Source organism: Mus caroli, unplaced genomic scaffold (assembly GCF_978045245.1).
Source record: "Mus caroli unplaced genomic scaffold, Mus_caroli_1 scaffold_5, whole genome shotgun sequence".
NCBI classification, from domain to species: domain Eukaryota; kingdom Metazoa; phylum Chordata; class Mammalia; order Rodentia; family Muridae; genus Mus; species Mus caroli.
In genome coordinates, this window is record NW_028227260.1 from 150,193,942 (window position 1) to 150,220,813 (window position 26,872).

The following is a 26,872-nucleotide window of genomic DNA, read 5'->3' on the forward strand; positions in this document are numbered from 1 at the left end:
TCATATTACAACGGAATGGCTTCCCCTACAGCCCACAGTCAGCATTATCCTAAATGGAGAGCAACATGAAGCAGTCCCTTTAAAAACATAAAAAGTCAGGGCTGTCCACTGTCCCCACTCCTTTTCCATATATTGCCTTAAGCAGTAAGTGTAAATAAAACTACTTCATTTTAATCAAAGGATCAATCAATTAATAAAATACTATAGTACAAAGCAAATATGCACAAAACACTGGTGCACCCAAATTCATAAAAGCATATTAATGGAATTAAAACCCCAGATTAACACAAACTTCATGATAGGAGGCAATTTCAGCACTCCAGCTTCTGCTAAGGTGGGACATCTGGATCAAAAATAAAGAAAGAAACAGATACTTCAGAATTCAATAACCTGTTTTACCAAATGGACCTAAGAGATATCTACAGAGGATTCAACTCAAACACCAAGAATACACAAATATACATGCTACTCCACAGCACAATGGACCTTCTCCACAGTAGAGCACCTGCTGCAACACAAACCTTAATAAATGCAGAAAAATTGAAATAATTCTACATATCCTTCCCAGCCATTGTGCAATATCCTTAATATAGACAGTAAACAAAATTCTACTAAGTATATAACCTCATGGTGATTAACAGTTCATTACTGAATCAGAAATGGGTCAAACAAGAAATTTAAGAATTATTGGAACTGAGTAAACCAGAATCACAATGCTACAAATACTTTGTGAAACAGTAAAAGCACTTTTAAGAGGAAAATTTATAGCCTACAATTGCATATAGTTTATATTTAACAAAGAAAAGAATGCAAACAATTGACTTATTACTCAACAGAAGAATTTGGAAAAACAAACCAAAGTCCCTAACTAGTCCATAGTGGTCCCCGAGCTCAGTCCAATGATTGGCTATAAATATCTGCATCTGTCTCAGTCAGCTGCTGGTAGAGCCTCTCACAGGACAGACATGCCAGGCTCCTGTCTGTAAACATAACATGGCATCAGTTATAATGTCAGGAATTGGTGCCCAGCATGGGATGGACCCAAGGTGGGCTGGTCACTGAGCAACCTTTCCTTCAGTTTCTGCTCCACTTTTGTTCCTGCATTTTGTTTAGATGGGACCAAATCTGGGTCAAAACTTTTGAAAGTGGGTTGGTGACTCTACCCCTCCAAGGCAGACCACGTCTATCTACTGGAGGTGGTCGTTTAGGTTCTATCTCCCTAGTGTTGGGCATTTCAGCTAAAGTCATCTCAATTGAGTCCTGGGAGACTCACATCCCGGGGCTCTTGGACTTTCTAGAGGTTCCCCCAACTTCCACCCCAGCACTAGCATATTTCCATTCTCCTGGCTTTCTAGACCTGTCTCCTGTCTCCCCCAATGCCTAATCATTCCCCCAGCTTTTTCCTCTCCCCTGCCCCTCTCCCACCCAGGTCCCTCTCTCCCTCTGTCTCCAGTGATTATTTTGTTCCCCCTTCTAAGTGGGATTGAAGCATCATTGCTTGGGCTTGCTTGCTTGCTTGCTTTCTCTATTTCTTTCTTTTTTTTCTTTATTTTAAGAATTATTTATTATTATATTTAAGTACACTGTTGCTATCTACATATGCACCAGAAGAAGGCATCAGATATCATGATGGGTGGTTGTGAGCCACCATGTGGTTGCTGGGATTTGAACTCAGGACCTCTGGGAGAGCAGACAGTGCTCTTAACCACTGAGCCATTTCGCCAGCCCTTGGGCCTTTTTTCTTGTTAAACTTCTTACACTCTATGTGTTTTATCCTAGGGATTCTGTACCTTTGAGCTAATATCCACTTATTAGGAGAGCACCAGCTAGACGAATGTATTGTCTGACATGCACATAGTGGCATGTACACACACATAAGCACATCAGAAATGCATGTAGTGGTAGTAGTAATTAATAACAATAAATGATTTTAAGACCCACTAGAACTTCAGGCCCCTCTCCAACTGTATTTGGTACTTATCATCATCCTACATACTTCTGATTGACTCTCTCCTTCCATCTTTATATGGGTTCAAAGGACCCAACTCAGATGGTCAGGCTTGCTCTGTAAGAGTCATTTTGTCTGAGCCATCTCTCTCTGTCCCAAGGCAACAATATTCTGCAGTACGATTTGAGTGTCTGCAGTTTAAAGCAGTTATGGTAAGCACCTAGTGACTAATGCCACTACATAAGATTCTTTTTTTTCTTTTTCTTTTTTTAATTAATTAATTAATTAATTAATTTTTACTCTCCATATTTTATTCCCTCCCATACACCCTATGACTGCTCCACATCCCACACCTCCTCCCCAACCTCCTGTCTCCACATGGATGTACCCACTCCACCACCCCACCTGACCTCTAAACTCCCTGGGGTCTCCAGTTTCTTGAGGGTTAGGTTCATCATCTCTGAATGAACACAGATCCGGAAGTCCTCTACTGTATGTGTGCTGGGGGCCTCATATCAGCTGGAGTATCCTGTCTGTTTGATGGTCCAATGTTTAAGAGATCCCAGAGTTCCAGATTAATTGAGACTGCTGATCCTTCTACAGGATCACCCTTCTCCTCAACTTCTCTCAGCCTTCCCTAATTCAACAACAGTGGTTAGCTGCTGCTATCCATGGGTTTGTGCAAATACCTTTCTCTGATTTTTTTCAATTGCTTGTTGGGTCTTTCAGAGACCAGTCATGCTAGGTCCCTTTTTGTGAACACTCCATAGCCTCAGTAATAGTGTCAGGCCTTGGGGCCTCCCCTTGAGCTGGATCCCAATTTAGGCCCGTCACTGGACCTTCTTTTCCTCAGGCTCCTCTCCATTTCCATCCCTGCAATTCTTTCAGACAGGTACAATTATGGGACAGAGGTATGATTGTGGGATGGCAACCCTCTTGCGGGTGTCCGACTCGACCAGCAAGAACGACACTGCAACAGGATCCTTCTGCACACGTTTATTGGGAGAGCTTGATTGTAGAGGCGAATAGACCCCGAGCCCAGCACTGGTGCTGCTTTATATAGGCCTAGGAGAGGCGTGTCTCACACCCGGATTGGTTGTGCTTGGTTGATGCTTACCACCTCATTTGCATGCCTACATCTGATTGGTTAATTTCTCTCTCATCTGATTGGTTAACTTCTCTCTCATCTGATTGGTCAACTTCTCTCTCATCTGATTGGTCAATTTTGGTTAATTCTCAAAACCTCATCTTGGCAAAAAAAACTTTACTGCCTATGTATGCGTGGTGGCCAGCAGAAGCCTGTGCCACTCTGCAACGGCACATGTGGCTTCCCACATCTCCCCCTTTTTGTTTGAATAAAATGAGGCTGGACTAGGCCTGTGCAATTATGTCCATCTGCTGTGGCCCCGGTTTTAGGTCGTTCCTCCAATGTCACAGCCTTTCCCGTCGTAGGGTAACCCTATCGCCACCGGGCCCCGTGTCTTAGGTTGGCCTGTGCATGAGGAAAATTGCACGTCTCTGGATACCCCAGTGCTGTGTGACAGTAACTGCTAAATGACCTAGGGCGAACTCTGCAAAAGAGGCCAGCCAAAAAATGAATTAGTGGGGAAATCATGATCACCCTGTCGTATGCATCAATGTGCAAGGGCTGATCAATGATTGTTGAGTCTCTCTCATGCACAAGAGCAGAGAACTCAGATGCAGACTAATTCTTGAGCATAGATAACCAAACTTCAGGGGAGGCGCCGGTTTCAATAGCTAATAGTTCCTGAGTTATAATCAGCTTGTCACGTTTTTGTTGGGTTCTAAATTTGCATACCAACCAGAGCATGAACGCCAGTCCACAGCATATGGCAGCACCAAACAAAATCACTCCCACCCATTCCTTAAAGTAAAAGAAAGCAGAGGAAAGCCAAGAGGTAAAGTCTCCAAAGGTCACAGGTTCCACTCTGGTTCCATTAAGATTCAGGATCTGTATCTGCAGCCTCTTCTGCAGCCTGTCCAGCTCCTGCGACCAGTTCCCCTTCAGATAATTCGATAGGTCTGTACTTTTAATAAAAGAATTATTAATATACCTATTGGGAGTAATGCATACATGCGGAGTGGATGCCACACAACTCATTTGAATGACATCCATCATCTGTACCATGTTATGCTGTAAAATATCCACTCTCTGATTCACTAACGTTAATCCTGAGGCGATATGAGAATCCACCCTTTGCAGAGTGAGCAATGCCTCAGACGTTTTTTCTGCTATCTGACTTATGGTATCAGCACTATTAACTTGATTGGCCATAGCAATTCCTGCAGTAACCGCTGATGCTGCAGACACCACAATGGCAGTGACAATGGCAGCTGTGATTCCAAAATCTCTCTTCTGCCTAACGAGACTCATTATTGGGAACTTCTCTGGATCTGCCTCAACAGGTACAGGGACCAAGATTGGTAGCTGTACCACTAAGGCTAAGAATTTGGTTCCATTCCAGCATTGTGTCAAAAAACAAGTGATATTTGTACAATCTAACCATTCTGTATCATTTTGAAATTCAGCCAATATAAAGAAAAATGGAGGACTAACACGAACTTCTACTGGAGAGGTAGTCATATTTCTGATAACTCTATTAGTTGTCACGTTATCTAAATGAGCAGAAGTATTGGAAAGTGTGGCAGAAACATTCAGTATCTCATGAAAGGTGCCAGTCAGCAGTGCAAAGGCCGACAGACTGGTACTAGCACCTGCCTCATTACTTAAAATCCATTGGTAATATGGCCAAATATTTTCTTTTCCTGTAGCATCTCCTTTATCATTCATTACAGCAAAATCTAATGGAGGTGACAAAACAAAACCCTTTGCTATTTCTTTTCGAGGAAAAATTTTTGATTGACAAGGTGAAAAAACTATAGGAAATGTGAGGTCCGGATGACACCAGGGCACGCTGCGTTTAGCAGTAGCATTGCCAACAGGCCATCGTGATCTTTTGGGAATAGTCACCTTTCCCTTTATCATAATAGTGGTGATGTTTATAGGTGAAGTTATATTATTTCCAACATCACCTGAGCCTAATTGCACTCCTTGGACGACTTGCGTTAAAGCATTAAGTAACACTCCAGAGCTCACTTTATTTTGGATAATGGGGTCTGCCCAATTAGAGATAATCTTTTTCTTTAAAAATATACAGGGTGTAAAAGGTTTACCCACATTATGCACAAAGCAGAGTGTATAATTTAAATGAAAACTCGTACTATTATACACCCGTGGCTCTTGAGGAGTTTGTCGTGCACAAGGCGCATCTAGAAAACATTCTGTTGCATAAAACAAAGGCAAGGTAGAAGAATTGGAATGTACCAGTAAAGGTACTGGCCATGATCTTACTATGGCCCACAAAGGTATACTTATCCCGGTCTCAATCATCAGGAGCTGGAGGATCATTTTGGGATTCATCTTGCTCTTTCACGGTCCTTGTCAGTCGCGTCAGGACCCAAAGTGGATTTTCTTCACCCTGTGGAAAAACACAAATAGCTCCCCGGGATCTGATTAAGATAGGATCCGGGCCATACTTATTATCAAGGACATTTTTCCATTTGACCATTTCATTGGGCGATTGAGGCCATTGTCCGTGCCTTTCGGCTGGTGATCTTCCAGCATCATCCAATTTTAAAAAATTAAGAGTAAATATTGTAAGGGATAGAGCCATCTTTGGCGTCATAGCCTCTATTCCCCCTTTCTGTTTTTGCAAATATTGTTTCAAAGTACGATGGGCTCTCTCAATGATGCCTTGGCCCTGTGGATTATAGGGCAGTCCAGTAATATGTTTCACTTGCATTTGTTTGCAAAATTGGCTAAATTTAGAAGAAGCATATGCAGGACCACTATCTGTCTTTAGAACTATGGGCTTACCCCATGCAGCCCAAGCCTCTAAGCAGTGAGATATGACATGAACTGCTTTTTCCCCTGACAAGGGAGAGGCATGTAGGACACCAGAACTGGTATCGATGGACACATGTACATATTGTAATTTCCCAAAAGCTGGGATATGCGTGACATCCATTTGCCAAATATCTAGGGGTCACAATCCACGAGGATTAACGCCCACGGAAGGTGCATTAATAAATTCTACACACCTACCACACTGTAGGACAATATATCAAGCTTCTGTTCGTGTAAGCTTAAACTTTTGTCGTAATGTAGAAGCAGGGACATGATAAAGTTGATGAAAATTTTTTGCACTTTCTATAGAATTTTGTGATAGGAAAACCATATCTCTGGTGGCTGAATCAGCAATTGCATTACCCTTAACCATAGGTCCAGGTAATGATGTATGTGTTCTAATATGTTGAATATAAAAGGGATGCTCACGCATCAAAATACAATTTTGTATTTTCATCAAAATTTTAGTTACTGGACTAGACTGCTTAAAATTTCCAGCAGTCTCTAACGTTAGTAAAGCATTAACCACATAAACAGAATCAGAGATAATATTTATGGGCATAAGAAATCTTTTAAAGACTTCTAAAACCACCAAACATTCTACCAATTGAGGGGCTCCTAGTGTAAATTGCAACCTTACAGCCTTTTCATTAATCACATAACTTCCAATTCCTGTTTTGGATCCATCTGTATAAATATCAATGGCTCCCTTTATAGGAGTATTAGCCGTTACCTTTGGAAATATCACTGGATGCAATAACAGAAAATGTAACAAAGGATGTTTAGGATAATGATTATCAATTAAACCAGAATAAATGCATCTAAGAATAGCCCATTCATCTATAGTCGCACACAATGTTTGCATTTGTGCAGCAGTATAGGGAACAATTATGCTATCCAGCATTTTTCCAAAGTGAGTAATTGAACTTTTTATACCTTTATGGACCATATTTGCCAACATGGTGGGATAATGCTCTATAGTCTTATTAGGGGATATATGTGGATGTATCCATACTAGAGGACCATCTTGCCATGATACAGCAGTTGGCAAATTTATGGTTCATAATATGCATAGGCAAAAAGGTTTTTGCTCATTTATACGATTTAGCTGTGCTGTTTGGATCGCTTCTTCTACCTTCCTAAGAACATCAGAAGCCTCAGGTGTTAATTGTCTCAATGAGGTAATATGTGATTCTCCTTCTAGAATTTGAAATAAAGGTTTTAATTCCGAAGTAGGGATCCTTAAATAAGGTCGAATCCAATTTATATCTCCTAATAATTTTTGAAAATCATTTAATGTCTTTAGATGATCTTTTCTTATACTAATCTTTTGTGGGGTAACACACCGTAAAGTAATAGTGGCTCCTAAAAATTGACTAACATTAGACAGCTGTACCTTTTCTGGTGCAATAATCAAGCCATTATTTTTTAAAGTTTCATTAAGCAAGCCATAAGCTCGCTGTATACTTTCTTCTTCAGGTCCACAAATCACAATGTCGTCCATATAATGACAAATTTTTGAGGAGGGGAAACCATCTCTAACTGGTTGTAAAGCTTTTCCTACATATAATTGACATATGGTAGGGCTATTTGCCATTCCTTGGGGTAACACTCGCCATTGATACGTTTTGTCAGTCTCCACATGATTAACAGAAGGTAGAGTAAATGCAAATCTAGGTTTATCTTTCTTGTTTAATGGAATGGAAAAGAAACAATTCTTAATATCTACTACTATAATTCTCCAATCCTTAGGTAGAGCTGAAAGAAGGGGGAGTTCTCTTTGTACAGGACCCATAACTTGTATTTGTGCATTAATGGCTCTGAGGTCATGTAACAATCTCCATTTACCTGACTTTTTCTTTACAACAAAAATAGGGGTGTTCCGGGGTGATTGTGTGGGTTCTACATGTCCCAGGTCTAATTGTTCTTGTACTAATTCTTTAGCTGCTTTTAATTTCTCAGATGATAAAGACCACTGAGGCACCCACATCGTGTCCTCCGTACACCACGGAATGGGCAAAGGCTCCTCAGCGGCCCCTAGAAAAAACCCAGCCCTTTCTTATCTGCTTTTACTGTGGCTTTAACTGGTGAAATTCTACCTTGTAAATTTTTTCCTAGACCTAGTCCAGGTATATATCCCATTCCTTTCATCATTTCCTTGCTTTTCTGAGAATAATCACTAGTCAGTATAAAGTTTATGGCTGACATCACATCTCTTCCCCATAAGTTTACAGGTAAAGGGAGTACATAAGGTTGAAAAAGTCCTGTCCTTCCTTCTTTATCTTTCCATTGTAAGGATTTTGCACTTATAGTTGGGGTAGCCTCATATCCTAATCCTTGTAAGCTATGTGACAATTGATTAACAGGCCAAGAAGCAGGCCACCAATTACTGGATATAATGCTTTGATCTGCTCCTGTATCCATTATACCTTGAAAGGTTTTTCCTTTTATTTGTAAAGATATGTACTTTCTTTTCAAACCTACTCTTTCTACCCTTTGTACACTGCTTTTGCATATGACCTGTTTTCTTGGGTTCGTTCATGTTGTTTAGAATGACTTCAACCTTGAGTTTCCAATTTTAAGCTAACTTTCTGTTACAAGCAAAAGACTGCCTGCCCCTTTAAAAGCTCCATTTGCAATCGGCCCTCAACAGGGCTTTTTCAGCTGTACTTGACTCCCAGCCACCATGCAGCTAACTTGTCAATTTTTGCTGTGCAGACTGAGATTGCTTTTTATATTTTTCAACATGAAACACAGAACAACAATCATTCAATCATCCAAACATGAATTGACAAACATATAGACAATTTGGTGCACCAAAAACAGACAATAGACAGCTCAAAGGGACACAGATATCCTAACCAGAGCTAAGAATATCTCCATAGAAGTCAGAGAGGAAGCAGGACGTCTCCCATTTTCCTTCTGTCCCTAGGAGGGCTCTGAAATAGCTTATTTTCATTTTTTCTCTTTCTTCTGGGAATTCTGCACAGTGGCTGCTTCTAATAGTTACTCCTCTTTCCCTGAGAGCTATTGTTAAGCCTTTGATGAAGGCTGCCTCTTTAGTCAAAGTCCTCGAGAGGAGGGTAAATTGACTTAATTTTTTGTTCTTCATTTTTTATATTATCCTTTATATCTTTATATTATCCTTTGTATCTTTATATTTTATATTATCCTTTGTATCTTTATTTTTAGGTTCCTTTCATTTTCTCTCTTTTTTTTTTCTTAAGTTACTTATTTTTCTGCGCGCATCTTCTTTTTCCTTTCTCTCTGTTTCTGATATGCCTTCCTGGTACTCCTACAATATCGCTGCCCTTCCTTAACAGCTGGTCCCACACAAACCCAGCAACAACTACCAGACCTACTGCGTAAGAAAGCATACCTCTCAGAGTCTTATCTTAATTTCTTTATACTTACCGGTACCACTATTCCTCAGCTGAAGAGTTCTGAATCCAAGCAGTTGAATCCTTCTCAGCAGTCTGTTTTGCAGGAACACTTTATTAACACCGCTCCCCAGCTGAAGAGTTCTGAATCCACGCCGGATCCTTCTCAGCAGCCTATTTTACAGGAACCTTTATTAACCGCTCCTTCCCCGCAATGCAGTTCTGAATCCTCCCTGTAGCAGGGGGTCTTCGCTCATGCCTGAAGATGTTTCGTCCCGGGTTTCAGCACCACTTCTTGCGCGCCTCTGACTCAACCAGCAAGAACGATTCTGCAACAGGATACTTCTGGACACGTTTATTGGGAGAGCTTGATTGTAGAGGCGAATAGACCCTGAGCCCAGCACTGGTGCTGCTTTATATAGGCCTAGGAGAGGTGTGTCTCACACCCGGATTGGTTGTGCTTGGTTGATGCTTACCACCTCATTTGCATGCCTACATCTGATTGGTTAATTTCTCTCTCATCTGATTGGTTAACTTCTCTCTCATCTGATTGGTCAACTTCTCTCTCTCTGATTGGTCAATTTTGGTTAATTCTCAAAACCTCATCTTGGCAAAAAAACTTTACTGCCTATGTATGCGTGGTGGCCAGCAGAAGCCTGTGCCACTCTGCAATGGCACATGTGGCTTCCCACACAACCCCATCCCTCACTTGATGCCCTGTCTTCCTATTGGAGGTGGGCTCTATAAGTTCCCTCTCCCTACTGTAGTGCACCTCATCTAAGGTCCCTTTGGGTCCTGAGAGTCTCTCACCTCCCAGATCTCTAGTGCATTCTGGAGGGGCCAACCGACCTCCTATCTCCTTGTTTCCATTCTTTCTGCTGGCCCTTAGAAAGCTACTACAAGTCGGGAGGGAGGAACCTGAGAGGAAGAGTGGACAGTGGAGGGGAGTGGGGGGGTCAGAGGGGAACCTGATCTGGTATTGGGTGAGGGAAGATAAGATGCTTGTCTTCTATAGAAGGAAAGTTTTCACTTTCCACATATGGATTCGAACATTGTGATTTCTGCCTTCCTCTGCCTGCTTCCTGTGCCTGCTGTATCCAACAAACATCTGACCCCTCATCACTAAAAAGGATATCCTTTTCAGTCAAGATGCCTGAGAAGGTTACAAGCAGCTCCTTTCTTCTTCATGCCATGGCCAGGTGGGCAGGATTTCATTTAGAGGAATATATGGAAGGCATATCACATAAAATTCTAAAAAATAATAAAGAATGCATATTATTATGGCTAATGAGTGAGTGGCAAACATATACCATATTCAGTTGGAATGCGCACTGTCCTGTATCGCATCCTAACGCAGTCATATGCCATCCTATGTACACACATGCAGACACTTATTTTTCCATGTATTACAGACATAACAGTGGGGAGAGGGAGGGAGAGTTGTGCAGGTGTCTTCAGCAGTGAGCCTTGCTCTCATTATGAAACGCAGCCTGTAGTATTAGCAACTAACCGGGTTGTTTGGCGATTCCCATAACCAACAACACAATTAGATGTAACCTGGTTCTGGTACCAGAAGGTCCATTTGGTGGCAAGAGATGCCCGTTGGGACTCTTTCCTATTATATGGCAATTTGGCTTAGATTTACATACATACATACATACATACATACATACATACATACATATATACATACATACATACAGGACTACCACTCAAATGCCCCCTAATGTTAGGTGCCTTTCCCCATATATCCTCACACTCTCTCCTATCCCCTCTCCCTCCCCTCTTGATCCTTCCATTCTAGCTCTACATATCTATCAGTAATGATTTATTCTGTCTCCCTTTCCTTTTTTTTTGATTTTTAATATTTTTATTACATATTTTCCTCAATTACATTTCCAATGCTATCCCAAAAGTCCCCCATAGGGCCCCCCACTTCCCTACCCACCCATTCCCATTCTTTTGGCCCTGGCATTCCCCTATATTGGGGCATATAAAGTTTGCAAGTCCAATGGGCCTCTCTTTCCATTGATGGCCGACTAGGCCATCTTTCGATACATATGCAGCTAGAGACAAGAGCTCCGGGGTTCTGGTTAGTACATCATGTTGTTCCAACAATAGGGTTGCAGATCCCTTTAGCTCCTTGGGTACTTTCTCTAGCTTCTCCATTGGGAGCCCTGTGATACATCCAATAGCTGACTGTGAACATCCACTCTTGTGTTTGCTAGGCCCCGGCATCGTCTCACAAGAGACAGCTATATTTGGGTCCTTTCAGCAAAATCTTGCTAGTGTATGCAATGGTGTCAGCGTTTAGAAGCTGATTATGGGATGGATCCCTGGATATGGCAGTCTCTAAATGGTCCATCCTTTCATCACCGCTACGAACTTTGTCTCTGTAACTCCTTCCCTGGGTGTTTTGTTCCCAATTCTAAGAAGGTGCACAGTGTCCACACTTTGGTCTTCATTCTTCTTGAGTTTCATGCGTTTATCAAATTGTATCTTATATCTTGGGTATCCTAAGTTTTGGGCTAATATCCACTTATCAGTGAATACATATTATGTGAGTTCTTTTGTGATTGTGTTATTTCACTCAAGATGATGCCCTCCAGGTCCATCCATTTGGCTAGGAATTTCATAAATTCATTCTTTTTAATAGCTGAGTAGTACTCCATTGTGTAAATGTACCATAATTTCTGTATCCATTCCTCTGTTGAGGGACATCTGGGTTCTTTCCAGCTTCTGGCTATTATAAATAGGGCTGCTATGAACATAGTGGAGCATGTGTCCTTTTTACCGGTTGGGACATCTTCTGGATATATGCCCAGGAGAGGTATTGCTGGATCCTCCGGTAGTACTATGTCCAATTTTCTGAGGAACCTCCAGACTGATTTCCACAGTGGTTGTACAAGCTTGCAATCCCACCAACAATGGAGGAGTGTTCCTCTTTCTCCACATCCTCGCCAGCATCTGCTGTCACCTGAATTTTTGATCTTAGCCATTCTGACTGGTGTGAGGTGGAATCTCAGGGTTGTTTTGATTTGCATTTCCCTGATGATTAAGGATGTTGAACATTTTTTCAGGTGTTTCTCTGCCATTCGGTATTCCTCAGGTGAGAATTCTTTGTTCAGTTCTGAGCCCCATTTTTTACTGGGGTTATTTGACTTTCTGGAGTCCACCTTCTTGAGTTCTTTATATATATTGGATATTAGTCCCTTATCTGATTTAGGATAGGTGAAGATCCTTTCCCAATCTGTTGGTGGTTTTTTTGTCTTATTGATGGTGTCTTTAGCCTTGCAGAAGCTTTGTAGTTTCATGAGGTCCCACTTGTCAATTCTCGATCTTACAGCACAAGCCATTACTGTTCTATTCAGGAATTTTTCCCCTGTGCCCATATCTTCAAGGCTTTTCCCCACTTTCTCCTCTATAAGTTTCAGTGTCTCTGGTTTTATGTGAAGTTCCTTGATCCACTTAGACTTGATCTTAGTACAAGGAGATAGGAATGGATCGATTCGCATTCTTCTACATGTTAACAACCAGTTGTGCCAGCACCATTTGTTGAAAATGCTGTCTTTCTTCCACTGGATGGTTTTAGCTCCCTTGTCGAAGATCAAGTGACCATAGGTGTGTGGGTTCATTTCTGGGTCTTCAATTCTATTCCATTGGTCTATTTGTCTGTCACTATACCAGTACCATGCAGTTTTTATCACAATTGCTCTGTAGTAGAGCTTTAGGTCCGGCATGGTGATTCCACCAGAGGTTCTTTTATCCTTGAGAAGAGTTTTTGCTATCCTAGGTTTTTTGTTATTCCAGATGAATTTGCAGATTGCACTTTCTAATTCGTTGAAGAATTGAGTTGGAATTTTGATGGGGATTGCATTGAATCTGTAGATTGCTTTTGGCAAGATAGCCATTTTTACAATGTTGATCCTGCCAATCCATGAGCATGGGAGATCTTTCCATCTTCTGAGATCTTCTATAATTTCTTTCTTCAGAGACTTGAAGTTTTTATTATACAGATCTTTCACTTCCTTAGTTAGAGTCACGCCAAGATATTTTATATTATTTGTGACTATTGAGAAGGGTGTTGTTTCCCTAATTTCTTTCTCAGCCTGTTTATTCTTTGTGTAGAGAAAGGCCATTGATTTGTTTGAGTTAATTTTATATCCAGCTACTTCACCGAAGCTGTTTATCAGGCTTAGGAGTTCTCTGGTGGAATTTTTAGGGTCACTTATATATACTATCATATCATCTGCAAAAAGTGATATTTTGACTTCATCTTTTCCAATTTGTATCCCTTTGATCTCCTTTTGTTGTCGAATTGCTCTGGCTAGGACTTCAAGTACAATGTTGAATAGGTATGGAGAAAGTGGACAGCCTTGTCTAGTCCCTGATTTTAGAGGGATTGCTTCAAGCTTCTCACCATTTACTTTGATGTTGGCTACTGGTTTGCTGTAGATTGCTTTTATCATGTTTAGGTATGGGCCTTGAATTCCTGATCTTTCCAAGACTTTTATCATGAATGGGTGTTGGATCTTGTCAAATGCTTTTTCCGCATCTAACGAGATGACCATGTGGTTTTTGTCTTTGAGTTTGTTTATATACTGGATTACGTTGATGGATTTCCGTATATTGAACCATCCCTGCATCCCTGGGATGAAACCTACTTGGTCAGGATGGATGATTGTTTTGATGTGTTCTTGGATTCGGTTAGCAAGAACTTTATTGAGGATTTTTGCATCAATATTCATAAGGGATATTGGTCTGAAGTTTTCTATCTTTGTTGGGTCTTTTTGTGGTTTAGGTATCAGAGTAATTGTGGCTTCCTAGAATGAGTTGGGTAGTCTCACACTATTATTGTATGAGGTGCAATGTGTGCTTTGAGATTTACTAAAGTTTCTTTAATGAATGTGGCTGCCTTTGTATTTGGAGCATAGATATTCAGGATTGATAGTTCCTCTTGAAGGATTTTACCTTTGATGAGTATGAAGTGTCCCTCCCTGTCTTTTTTAATGACTTTGGGTTGGAAGTCAATCTTATCAGATATTAGAATGGCTACTCCAGCTTGTTTCTTCATGCCATTTGCTTGGAAAATTGTTTTCCAGCCTTTCATTCTGAGGTAGTGTCTATCCTTTTCTCTGAGATGAGTTTCCTGTAAGCAGCAAAATGTTGGGTCTTGTTTGTGTAGCCAGTTTGTTAGTCTATGTCTTTTTATCGGGGAGTTGAGTCCATTGATATTAAGAGATATTAAGGAAAAGTAATTGTTGTTTCCTGTTATTTTTGTTGTTAAAGTTGGCATTTTGTTCTTGTGGCTGTCTTCTTTTAGGTTTGTTGAGGGATTACCTTCTTGTTGTTTCTAGGGCGTGGTTCCTGTCCTTGTATTGGTTTTTTTCTGTTATTATCCTTTGAAGGGCTGGATTCGTGGAGAGATAATGTGTGAATTTGGTTTTGTCGTGGAATACTTTGGTTTCTCCATCTATGTTAATTGAGAGTTTGGCTGGGTATAGTAGCCTGGGCTGGAATTTGTGTTCTTTTAGTGTCTGTATAACATCCGTCCAGGATCTTCTGGCTTTCATAGTCTCTGGTGAGAAATCTGGTGTAATTCTGATAGGCTTGCCTTTATATGTTACTTGGCCTTTTTCTCTTACTGCTTTTAGTATTCTATCTTTATTTAGAGCATTTGTTGTTCTGATTATTATGTGTCGGGAGGTATTTCTTTTCTGGTCCAGTCTATTTGGAGTTCTGTAGGCTTCTTGTATGTTCATGGGCGTCTCTTTCTTTAGATTTGGGAAGTTTTCTTCTATAATTTTGTTGAAGATGTTTGCTGGTCCTTTGAGTTGAAAATCTTCATTCTCATCCACTCCTATTATCCGTAGGTTTGGTCTTCTCATTGTGTCCTGTATTTCTTGGATGTTTTGAGTTAGGATCTTTTTGCATTTCACATTTTCCTTGATTGTTGTGCCGATGTTCTCTATGGAATCTTCTGCACCTGAGATTCTCTCTTCCATCTCTTGTATTCTGTTGCTGATGCTCATATCTATGGTTCCAGATTTCTTTCCTAGGGTTTCTATCTCCAGTGTTGCCTCATTTTGGGTTTTATTTATTGTGTCTACTTCCCTTTTTAGGTCTAGTATGGTTTTGTTCATTTCCATCATCTGTTTACATGTGTTTTCCTGTTTTTCATTAAGGACTTCTACCTGTTTGATTATGTTATCCTGTTTTTCTTTAAGGATTTGTAAGTCTTTAGCAATGTTCTCCTGCAATTCTTTAAGGGATTTTTGTGCTTCCTCTTTAATGTCTTCTACCTGTTTACCAGTGTTCCTTTGTATTTCTTTAAGTGTGTTATTAAAGTCCTTCTTGAAGTCCTCTACCATCATCAGGAGATATGCTTTTAGATCCGTGTCTAGCTTTTCCGGTGTGTTGGGGTGCCCTGGACTGGGCGAAGTGGGAGTGCTGGGTTCTGATGATGGTGAGTGGTCTTGGTTTCTGTTAGTAAGATTATTACGTTTACCTTTCGCCATCTGGTAATCTCTGGGGTTAGTTGTTGTTGTTGTCACTGTTTAAAGATTGGAGCAGAAGCTGTGTTCCACTCACCAGCAGTGTCAAAATCCTGTGGCGGGGGTCGTGGTGAGTGTCAGCCGACCCTGCGCCCTAGCTGCCCCGGTGCTTTTCTGACCGGAAGAGGCTTGTGGCCCTACGTAGGCCGGATTTCTGCCTCCCCAACCAATGCAGTCTCAGGTCCCGCGTGATTGGACTGGAGCAGAGGCTGTGTTCCACTCACCAGCAGTCCCAAAATCCTGTGGCGGGGGTCGTGGGTAGCTGGCAGGTGTCAGGCAACCCTGCGCTCTAGCTACCCCAGCGCTGATCCGGCCGGATGAGGCCTGTGGCCCTACTCAGGCCGGTTTCTGCTTCCCTAACTAATGCCCTGTCTCCCTTTCCTAATGCGAAGCATCTGTCCCCTCTGGTCCCTTATAGTACACCAACTATAATACTGTATAATACTACTATAGACTGTGGTTCTTAGGTATCATTACCTTCAGAGCGAATATACACATACAAGTGAATATATACCATATATATCTTTCTGGATCTGGAATACCTCACTCATGTATTCCTATGTTCTGTCCATTTGACTGCAAATTTTATGATATCATTTTTAAGAGCTGAGTAAATCCCCATTGTGTAAATGTACCATATTTCCTTTATCCATTCTTCTGTTGAAGGACATCTGGTTTGTTTCCAGGTTCTTGCTATTATGAATACAGCAGCAATTAACAAGGTTGAGTAAAGTTCCTTATGATAGGATAGAGCATCCTTTAGATTTATACTCAAGAGTAATATAGCTGGATTTTAAAGTAGATCAACATCCACCTTCCTGAGGAATTGTCACCCTGATTTCCATAGTGACTGTCCATGTTTACACTCCCACCAGCAATGGATAAGTTTTTCTCTTCTCATTCCATGAACTGTCATTTATTTTGTTCATCTTAGCCATTCTGACAAGTGTAAGATGGAACCTCATAGTTTTGATTTTCATTTCCCTACTGGCTAAGGATGTTGAACATTTCTTTAAGTGTTTCTCAGCTGTTTGTATTTTTTCTACTGAGAATTCTGTTTAGATCGGTACCCTGTTTTTAATTGGATTATTTGGTGTTCTGATTTTGAATTTCTTGAGCACTTTATATATTTTGGATATTAGCCCTCCGTATATTCAGAGTTGGTGAATATCTTTTCCCATTCTGTGGGCTGCCACGTTGTCTGAATGACTGACCTTTGCCTTACAGAAGCCTCTCAGTTTATTAGGTCCCACTTACGGTTGATCTTAGAGCCTGGGGTGTTCTGTTCAGAAAATCGTCTCCTATGACAATAAGTTCAAGGGTCCCCACTCTCTCTCTTCTATCAGTGTGTCTGGCTTCATGTTGAGGTCTTGGAGCATTGGGGGTTGAGTTTTCTGCAGAGTGATAGATGTGGTATATGTAGATTCTTCTGCATGCAGAGGTCCAGTTTGCAGGTTGACAGCACCATTCATTGAAGATGCTGTCATCTTTCCAGTGTTTAATTTTGGCCTCTTTATCAAAGAACAGGTGTCCATGGGTGTGTGGCTTTATCTCTAGTTCTTCAATTAGAGTTCATTAGGCAACCTGTCTGTTTTTATGCCAATACCATGCTGTGTGAGGTGGAATCTCAAGGTTGTTTTGATTTGCATTTCCCTAATAATTAAGGATGCTGACCATTTTGTCAGGTACTTCTCAGCCATTCGGTATTCCTCAGGTATTCTTTGTTTAGCTCTGAGCCCCATTTTTAATGGGATTATTTGATTTTCTGGAGTCCTCCTTCTTGAGTTCTTCATGTATATTGGATATTAGTCCCCTATCTGATTTAGGATGGATAAAGATCCTTTCCCAATATGTTGGTGGCCTTTTTGTCTTATTGACGGTGTCTTTTGCCTTACAGAAACTTTGCAATTTTATGAGGTCCCATTTGTGGATTCTCGATCTTACAGCACAAGTCATTGCTGTTCTATTCAAGAATATTTTCCCCTGTGCCCATATCTTCGAGGCTTTTCCCCACTTTCTTCTCTATAAGTTTCACTGTCTCTGGTTTTATGTGGAGTTCCTTGATCTACTTAGATTTGACCTTAGTACAAGGAGATAGAAGTGGATCAATTCGAATTCTTCTACATGATAACCGACATTTGTTGAAAATGCTGTCTTTTTTCCACTGGATGATTTTAGCTCCCTTGTCAAAGATCACATGACCATAGGTGTGTGGGTTCATTTCTGGATCTTCATTTCTGTTCCATTGGTCTATTTGTCTGTTGCTATACCAGTACCATGCAGTTTTTATCACAATTGCTCTGTAGTACAGCCTTAGGTCAGGCCTGGTAATTCCACCAGAGGTTCTTTTATCCTTCAGAAGAGATTTTCTATCCTAGGTTATTTGTTATTCCAGATGAATTTGCAGGTTGCTCTTTCTTATTCATTGAAGAACTGAGTTGGAATTTTGATGGGGATTGCATTGAATCTGTAGATTGCTTTTGGCAAGATAGCCATTTTTACTATATTGATCCTGCCAATCCATGAGCATGGAAGATCTTTCCATCTTCTGAGATCTTCTTTAATTTCTTACTTCAGAGACTTAAAGTTCTTATCATACAGATCTTTGACTTCCTTAGTTAGAGTCATGCCAAGGTATTTTATATTATTTTTGACAATTGAGAAGGGTGTTGTTTCCCTAATTTCTTCATCATCCTGTTTAACCTTTGTGTAGAGAAAGGTCATTGAATTGTTGGAGTTAATTTTATATCCAGCTACTTCACTGAAGCTGTTTATCAGGTTTAGGGATTCTCTGGTGTAATTTTTAGGGTCACATATATATACTATCATATCATCTGCAAAAAGTGATACTTTGACTTCTTCCTTTCCAATTTGTATCCACTTGATCTCCTTTTGTTGTCGAATTGCTCTGGCTAGGACTTCAAATACAATGTCAAATAGGTAGGGAGAAAATGGGCAGCCTTGTCTAGTCCCTGGTTTTAGTGGGATTGCTTCCAGCTTCTCACCATTTACTTTGATGTTGGCTACTGGTTTGCTGCAGATTGCTTTTATTATGTTTAGGTAGGGGCCTTGAATTCCTGATCTTTCCAAGACTTTTATCATGAATGGGTGTTGGATTTCGTCAAATGCTTTCTCTGCGTCTAACGAGATGATCATGTGGATTTTGTCTTTATGTTTGTTTATATACTGGATTACATTGATGGATTTCTGTATATTAAACCATCCCTGCAACCCTGGAATGAAACCTACTTGGTCAGAATGGATGATTGTTTTGATGTGTTCTTGGATTCGGTTAGCGAGAGTTTTATTGAGTATTTTTGCATCGATATTCATAAGGGAAATTGGTATGAAGTTCTCTATCTTTGTTGGGTCTTTCTGTGATTTAGGTATCTGAGTAATTGTGGCTTCATTGAATGAATTGCGTAGGGTACCTTCTGTTTCTATTTTGTGGAATAGTTTGTGTAGAACTGGGATTAGATCTTCTTTGAAGGTCTGATAGAACTCTGCACTAAACCCATCTGGTCATGGGCTTTTTTTTTTTTTTTTGGTTGGGAGACTATTAATGACTGCTTCTATTTCTTTAGGGGATATAGGACTGTTTAGATCATTAACCTGATCTTTATTTAACTTTGTTACCTGGTTTCTGTCTAGAAACTTGTTTATTTCATCCAGGTTCTCCAGTTTTGTTAAGTATAGCCTTTTGTAGAAGTATCTGATGGTGTTTTGAATTCCTTCAGGATCTGTTGTTATGTCTCCCTTTTCATTTCTGATTTTGTTAGTTAGGATGTTGTTCCTGTGCCCTCTAGTGAGTCTGACTAAGGGTTTATCTTTCTTGTTGATTTTCTCAAAGAACCAGCTCCTCGTTTGGTTGATTCTTTGAATAGTTCTTCTTGTTTCCACTTGGTTGAGTTCACCCCTGAGTTTGATTATTTCCTGCCATCAACTCCTCTTGGGTGAATTTGCTTCCCTTTGTTCTAGAGCTTTTAGGTGTGTTGTCAAGCTGCTAGTGTCTGCTCTCTCTAGTTTCTTTTTGGAGGCACTCAGAGCTATGAGTTTTCCTCTTAGAAATGCTTTCTTTTTTGTCCCATAAGTTTGGGTAAATTGTGGCTTCCTTTTCATTAAACTGTAAAAAGTCTTTAATTTCTTTCTTTATTCCTTCCTTGACCAAGGTATCCTTGAGAAGAGTGTTGTTCAGTTTCCACATGAATGTTGGCATTTTGTTATTTATGTTGTTATATAACATCAGCATTAGTCCATGGTGATCTGATAGGATGCATGGGAAAATTTCAATATTTTTGTATCTGTTGAGGCCTTTTTTGTTTCCAATTATATGGTCAATTTTGGAGAAGGTACCCTGAAATGCTGAGAAGAAGGTATATCCTTTTGTTTTAAGATAAAATGTTCTGTAGATATCTGTAAGATCCATTTGTTTCATAACTTTTGTTAGTTTCACTGTGTCCCTGTTTGGTTTCTGTTTCCATGATCTGTCCATTGGTGAAAGTGGTGTGTTGAAGTCTCCCACTATTATTGTGTGAGGTGCAATGTGTGTTTTGAGCTTTACTGAAGTTTCTTTAATGAATGTGGCTTTCCTTGCATTTGGAGCATAGATATTCAGAATTGAGAGTTTCTCTTGGAAGATTTTACCTTTGATGAGTATGAAATTCCCCTCCTTGTCTTTTTGATAACTTTGGGTTGGAAGTTGATTTTATTACATATTAGAATAGCTACTCCAGCTTGTTTCTTCAGACCATTTGCTTGGAAAATTGTTTTCCAACCTTTCACTCTGAGGTACTGTCTGCTTTTTCCCTGAGATGAGTTTCCTGTAAGCAGCAAAATGTTGGGTTCCGTTTGTGTAGCCAATCTGTTAGTCTATGTTTTTATTTGGAGTTGAGTCCATTGATATTAAGAAATATTATGGAAAAGTAATTGTTGCTTCCTATAATTTTTGTTGTTAGAGTTGGCATTCTGTTCTTGTGGCTGTCTTCTTTTAGGTTTGTTGAAGGATTACTTTCTTGCTTTTTCTAGGACGTGGTTTCTGTACTTGTATTGGTTTTTTTTTCTGTTATTATCCTTTGAAGGGCTGGATTCATGGAAAGATAATGTCTGAATTTGGTTCTGTCGTAGAATACTTTCATTTCTCCTGCTATGGTAATTGAAAGTTTTGCTGGGTATAGTAGCCTGGGCTAGCATTTGTGTTCTCTTAGTGTCTGTATAGCATCTGTCCAGGATCTTCTGGAGTTCATAGTCTCTGGTGAAATATCTGGTGTAATTCTGATAGGCCTGCCTTTATATGTTACTTGACCTTTTTCCCTACTGATTTTAATATTCTATCTTTATTTAGTGTATTTGTTGTTCTCATTATTATGTGTCAGGAGAAATTTCTTTTCTGGTCCAGTCTATTTGGAGTTCCGTAGGCTTCTTGTATATTCATGGGCATCTCTTTCTTTAGGTTTGGGAAGTTTTCTTCTATAATTTTTTGAAGATATTTGCTGGCCCTTTGAGTTAAAAATCTTCATTCTCATTTACTCCTGTTATCCATAGGTTCAGTCTTCTCTTTGTGACCTGGATTTCCTGGATGTTTTGAGTTAGATCTTTTTGCATTTTTTATTTTCTTTGATTGTTTTGCCGATGTTCTCTATGGAATCTTCTGCACCTGAGATTCTCTCTTCCATCTCTTGTATTCTGTTGCTGATTTTTGCATCTATGGTTCCAAATTTCTTTCCTAGGGTTCCTACCTCCAGTGTTGCCTCACTTTGGGTTTTCTTTATTGTGTCTACTTCCCTTTTTAGGTCTAGTATGGTTTTGTTCATTTCCATCACCTGTTTGGTTGTGTTTTCCTGTTTTTCTTTAAGGACTTCTACCTGTTTGGTTGTGTTTTCCTGTTTTTCTTTAAGGACTTCTACCTGTTTGGTTGTGTTTTCCTGTTTTTCTTTAAGGACTTGTAACTCTTTAGCAGTGTTCTCCTGTATTTCTTTAAGTGAGTTATTAAAGTCCTTCTTGATGTCCTCTACCATCATCATGAGATATGCTTTTAAATCTGGTTCTAGCTTTTTGGGAACTGGGTGAGGTGGGAGTGCTTGGTTCTGATGATGGTGAGTGGTCTTGGTTTCTGTTAGTAAGATTCTTATGTTTACCTTTCTCCATCTGGTAATTTCTGGAGTTAGTCTTTATAGTTGTCCCTGATTAGAGCTTGTTTCTCTCAGGATTCTGTTTGCCTTTATGACCAGACCTGGGAGACTAGCTCTCTCCTGTGTTTCAGTGGTTAGAGCACTCTCTGCAGGCAAGCTCTCCTCTTGTAGGAAAGGTGCACAGATATCTGGCGTTTGGACCTGCCTCCCAGCAGAAGATGAAGGCCTGAAACAGGGTCTATCCCAGAAGCTGTTAGCTTCTGTAGTCCACACTCTCACCTGCACAGACTAGTCTCAGAGGGATCTGGGAACCAAGATGGCTCCCACGGGTGCTCCAGCAAAGCCCTCCCGGGTGGGGCAGACACCTCTCCTCTGGCAGGGAAGGTGCCCGGATGTCTGGAGCCAGAAACGAGGTCTGTCTTAGAAGCTCTGTGGCTTCCAACTGTCCCAGAAGCTATTAGCTCCTGTAGTCCTCACTCTCACCTACACAGACTAGTCTCGGCAGCATCTGGGAACCAATACCATGCTGTTTTGATTACTCTACCTCTATAATACACATTGAAGTTGGGAATATTGAGACCTCAGGCAGTTCTTTTATTCTTCAGGACTGTTTTAACTATCCTATGGGTTTTGTGTTTCCATATGAACCTGAACATTGTCCATTTAATGTCTATAAAGAATTGTGTTACAGTTTTGATGGGTATTGCATCGAATCTGTAGTTTGCTTTCAATAGAATGTTCATTTTTACCAGTTAATGACCACAGGATCTCTTTCCATGTTATGATAAAGAATACTTTAATTTCTTTCCTCAAAGACTTGATGTTTTTATTGTCCAAGTCTTTCACTTGATTGGTTCGAGTTACCCAACAATATATTATTTGATGTTATTGCAAATGGTGTTGTTCTCTGATTTGTGGCTCAGTCCATTTGTCATTTGTATATAGGAGGGCTACTGATTTTTTTGGGTTGGTTTTGTATTCAGATACTTTGCTGAAAATGTTATGTGCTATAGAAGTTTCCTGGTAATATATTTAGGATCAATTATATATACTATCATATCATCTGCAAATGCAGGTGCTTTGACATCTTCCTTTCCTAATTGTTTCCCCTTGATCTCCTTCAGTTGTCCTTTTATTGATGTAGCTAAGGCTTCAAGCTATTGAACAAGTATAGAGAGAGTGGACAACTTTGTCTTATTCCTCATTTTAATGGAATTGTTCTGAGTTTAAACAAAGACCAAAGTGTGGACACTTTCCCCTTCTTAGAATTGGAAACAAAACACCCATGGAAGGAGTTACAGAGACAAAGTATGGAGCTGACATGAAAGGATGGACCATCTAGAGACTTCCATATTCGAGGATCCATTCCATAATCAGCCTCCAAACGCAGACATCATTGTATACACCAGCAAGATTTTGCTGAAAGGACACTGATATACCTGTCTCTTGTGAGGCTATGCTGGGCCTGGCAAACACAGATGTGGATGCTCACAGTCAGCTATTGGATAGAACACAGGGCCCCCAATGGAGGAGCTAGAGAAAGTACCCAAGGAGCTAAAAGGATCTGCAAGGTCGAGGACTCATCTCTGCCCTCTAGAGGCTGAATAGAACCAGGCCGACACTCCAGAGGTTCCCCTGAAACAAGCTGGACCCAGCTATTTGGAAACACTTGGACCCTGTGCTTTAGCCTCCAGAGACACCACCACACGTGCATCTCAGTCGGCAGAATTGTCAAGATCTTCTGGAACAGTGAAACTTTTCCAGAAGGATAGAGAGTCCCAAGGATGACCCACAACAGTCCGGCTGAGAGCCCCTCTGCCCCAAATCTCCTATGCTCTCTGCCAGCTGTGGCTCCCATAGCTGCCTCTGCTTCCAAGATAAATTAGCAAACTGTTTAGAAAGGTGATCAAACTGGAGAATCTGGGAGGAGAGGCTGGACAGAGGAAATGAGAAGAGGAGGAGAGAGAAGAGTGGAGTGATCCAACTTGATTTACTCAAAAACCAGAGGGAAAATCAACAGAATATCTGAGGTAGCTCCAGGAAAAAGTGAGCTGAGTCAGACACCATATTGTTAGGAGACAGTGGAAAGAGAATTGTGCTAACAGAGTGAGAAGATAGTTTGTGACAAGTGAGCCAGGAGAAGCTGAGCTGAGCAGATAGGCTAGAACCCTGGTTATCGTTTGGAGCTGCTAGTGTTGGGGAACGTGGGAGAAGGGGCTGTTTGAGCACACTGTAGGGGAACTGAGGGAGGAGCGGTGAAGACACACTTTGGAAGGGACTGGACTGGAAACTGAGAATGGTGCTGATTTTTGAAAGAAGATGAGACAGAAGAACCTGCAAAGTAGCAAGTGAGAAAGGCTACAAACAAGGATGGCGAATAATTGTTTCTCCTTCTGCAAAAGCGCCAGTGTACACTTCTCTTCTTACTTCACATCTTTGAGGCTCATGGCACTACATGGGTTCTGTACCCAATGGCCTTAAGGAAGGTTGCCTTGCAGTTTGGCTAGAATCATGCAACTGCTCCCATGTGACCAAGTTGCCTTCCTTAGCTTGCTCTGGGTTGTTTGCTTTGCCACCATGCTGGTTTCGATGGGAATGGTCCCGGTAGGCTCATAGATTTGGATGCTCAGTGACTACTTGAGAGGGATTGAGTGGCATGACATTGTTAGAGTAGATGTGTCACTGGGGGCTTAGGGTTTCAAAAGTTCAAGGCAGTTCAGTGTCCAGCATTCTCTGTCTCTCTCCTCTCTCTCCCCCTTCCTTCTCCCTCTTCCTCCCTACATCCCTCTCCCTCTCCCTCTCATTCTACCCCTCTGCAAATGGATCAAGATGTAAAATTCTCAGATCCTTCTCCAGCTGCTATATCTCCCTGTGTCCCACCATGTTTGCTGCCATGATGACAATGAACTAAACTTCTGAAATTGTAAGCCAGCCCCAATTCAGTGTTTGCCTTTACAGGAGTTGCCTTGGTCATGGTGTCTGTTCACAATGACAGAAAACTAACACAGCTACCAAAAGCCACTTTTTTTTTTAGCTTTGTACATGTAAATGCATCTGACCCACACAGAGTTTAGTTTCATCTCAGACATATATTCAATTTTAAGAAGATACATTATCCCATTGTGTAATGGGTTGGTCTGGTGCTGCCTATATGCAAATGCTAAATTCTGGACCCCATGATCTGGCTTCTCCAAAACAAGGAGATCCTCACATACACCAGCTTTTGTTATATAAACATTACCCACCAAGTTATCCCTGTTTGGTTAATAAAGAAGCCTGCAGCCTGTGCTGGACAGAAGAGAGGAGGAGGAAGAGCAGAGTTCCTGAACTTGAAGTCTCAGGGAGAGACCATGAGGAGAGAAGAAAGAAGAATAAAGGGGAACAAAACACCCATGGAAGGAGTTTCAGAGACAAAGTTTGGAGCTGACACGAAAAGATGGACCATCTAGAGACTTCTGCACCCGGGGATCCATCCCATAATCAGCCTCCAAACACAGACACCATTGCATACTCCAGCAAGATTTTGCTGAAAGTACACTGATATAGCTGTCTCTTGTGAGGTTGGCTATGTTGGGCCTGGCAAACACAGAAGTGGATGCTCACAGTCAGCTATTGGATAGAACACAGGGCCCCCAATGGAGGAGCTAGAGAAAGTACCCAAGGAGCTAAAGGGGTCTGCAACCCAATAGGTGAAACAACAATATGAACTAACCAGTACCCCCAGAGCTCGTGTCTCTAGCTGCATATGTAGCAGAAGATGGCCGACTAGGGAAGAGAGGCCCCTTGGTCTTGGAAACTTTATATGCCCCAGTACAGGGGAACACAAGGGCAAAGAACTGGGAGAGGGTCAGTAGGGGAGCGGGGCAGGGGGGGAAGAGTATGGGGGACGTTCAGGATAGCATTTGAAATGTAAATGAAGAAAATACCTAATCAAAATTTGGAAAGAAAAACTTTCCAGAGAACTTTGTTTCATGGATTCTTTGTGTTGCTTTCTTTTGTTTGATCTTTCTATTTCTGCCCTGAATTCGATTATTACTTGCCATCTGCTTCTTTGTGGAGTGATCTCCTCTTTTTGCTCTAGAGTTTTAAGTTCTGTGTTTTTTATATAAGCACTTAATGCTAGGAATATCCCCTTTAGAACTGCCTTCATTGTATTCCATAAGTTTGCATATGTTCTGTATTCGTTTTCAATCCATTCTGCAAACTTTTTAATTTCTTGATTTCTCTTTTGACTCATGTAGTGGTCTGAATGACAATGCCCCACACACAGAGAGACACATAGATGTGAATACTGTACACCAGGGAGTGGCACTATATGAAAGGCATTTGGAAGTGTGGCCTTATTGAAGAAAGTGTGCCACTGGAAATAGGCTTTGAGGGTTCAAATGCCCAAACCAGACCCAGTCTCTCTCTCTCTCTCTCTCTCTCTCTCTCTCTCTCTCCTGCCTGTGGGTCAGGATGTAACACTCTCAGCTAATGCTCTAGCAATGTGCCTGTTGGCTTCCCACCATGATGGTAATGGACTGACCCTCTGGATTAGCCCCTAATTAAATGTTGACTTTTATAAGTGTTGTCTTGGTCATGGTGTTTGTCATAGTAATAGAACAATAACTAAGACAAAGACACGAAAATTTTTGTGTCTGAGTAAAGTTGAATTAATTACGAGAAAAATCTTTTTAAAATGAGAAAAGGCTTGAATTTTGTGCTGGATACTCCAATTTGGATAGCCTGGAGTCTAGCTCTCATTTCCAGCAAACACTGTTCCTGGAGAACATCCACGTACACCGTGCCCTCTGCTGGACACGTTCTTAACTGCAGTTGCATTACAAACAGAACAGAAAAGATAGGACAATGCAGAGAACAAGGTCGGGGACTCATGTCTGCCCTCTAGAGGCTGAATAGAACCAGACAGACCCTCCAGAGGTGCCCCTGAG

The 26,872-nt window shown here is 40.9% G+C and overlaps 1 long non-coding RNA gene across 2 annotated transcripts in view; it reads left to right on the forward strand.

Annotated features, from left to right (window-relative positions):
* Window positions 1–26,872, forward strand: part of LOC115030063 (uncharacterized) — a 215,673-nt gene that overhangs the window by 90,916 nt on the left and 97,885 nt on the right. The gene's annotated exons all lie outside the window — the stretch shown is intronic.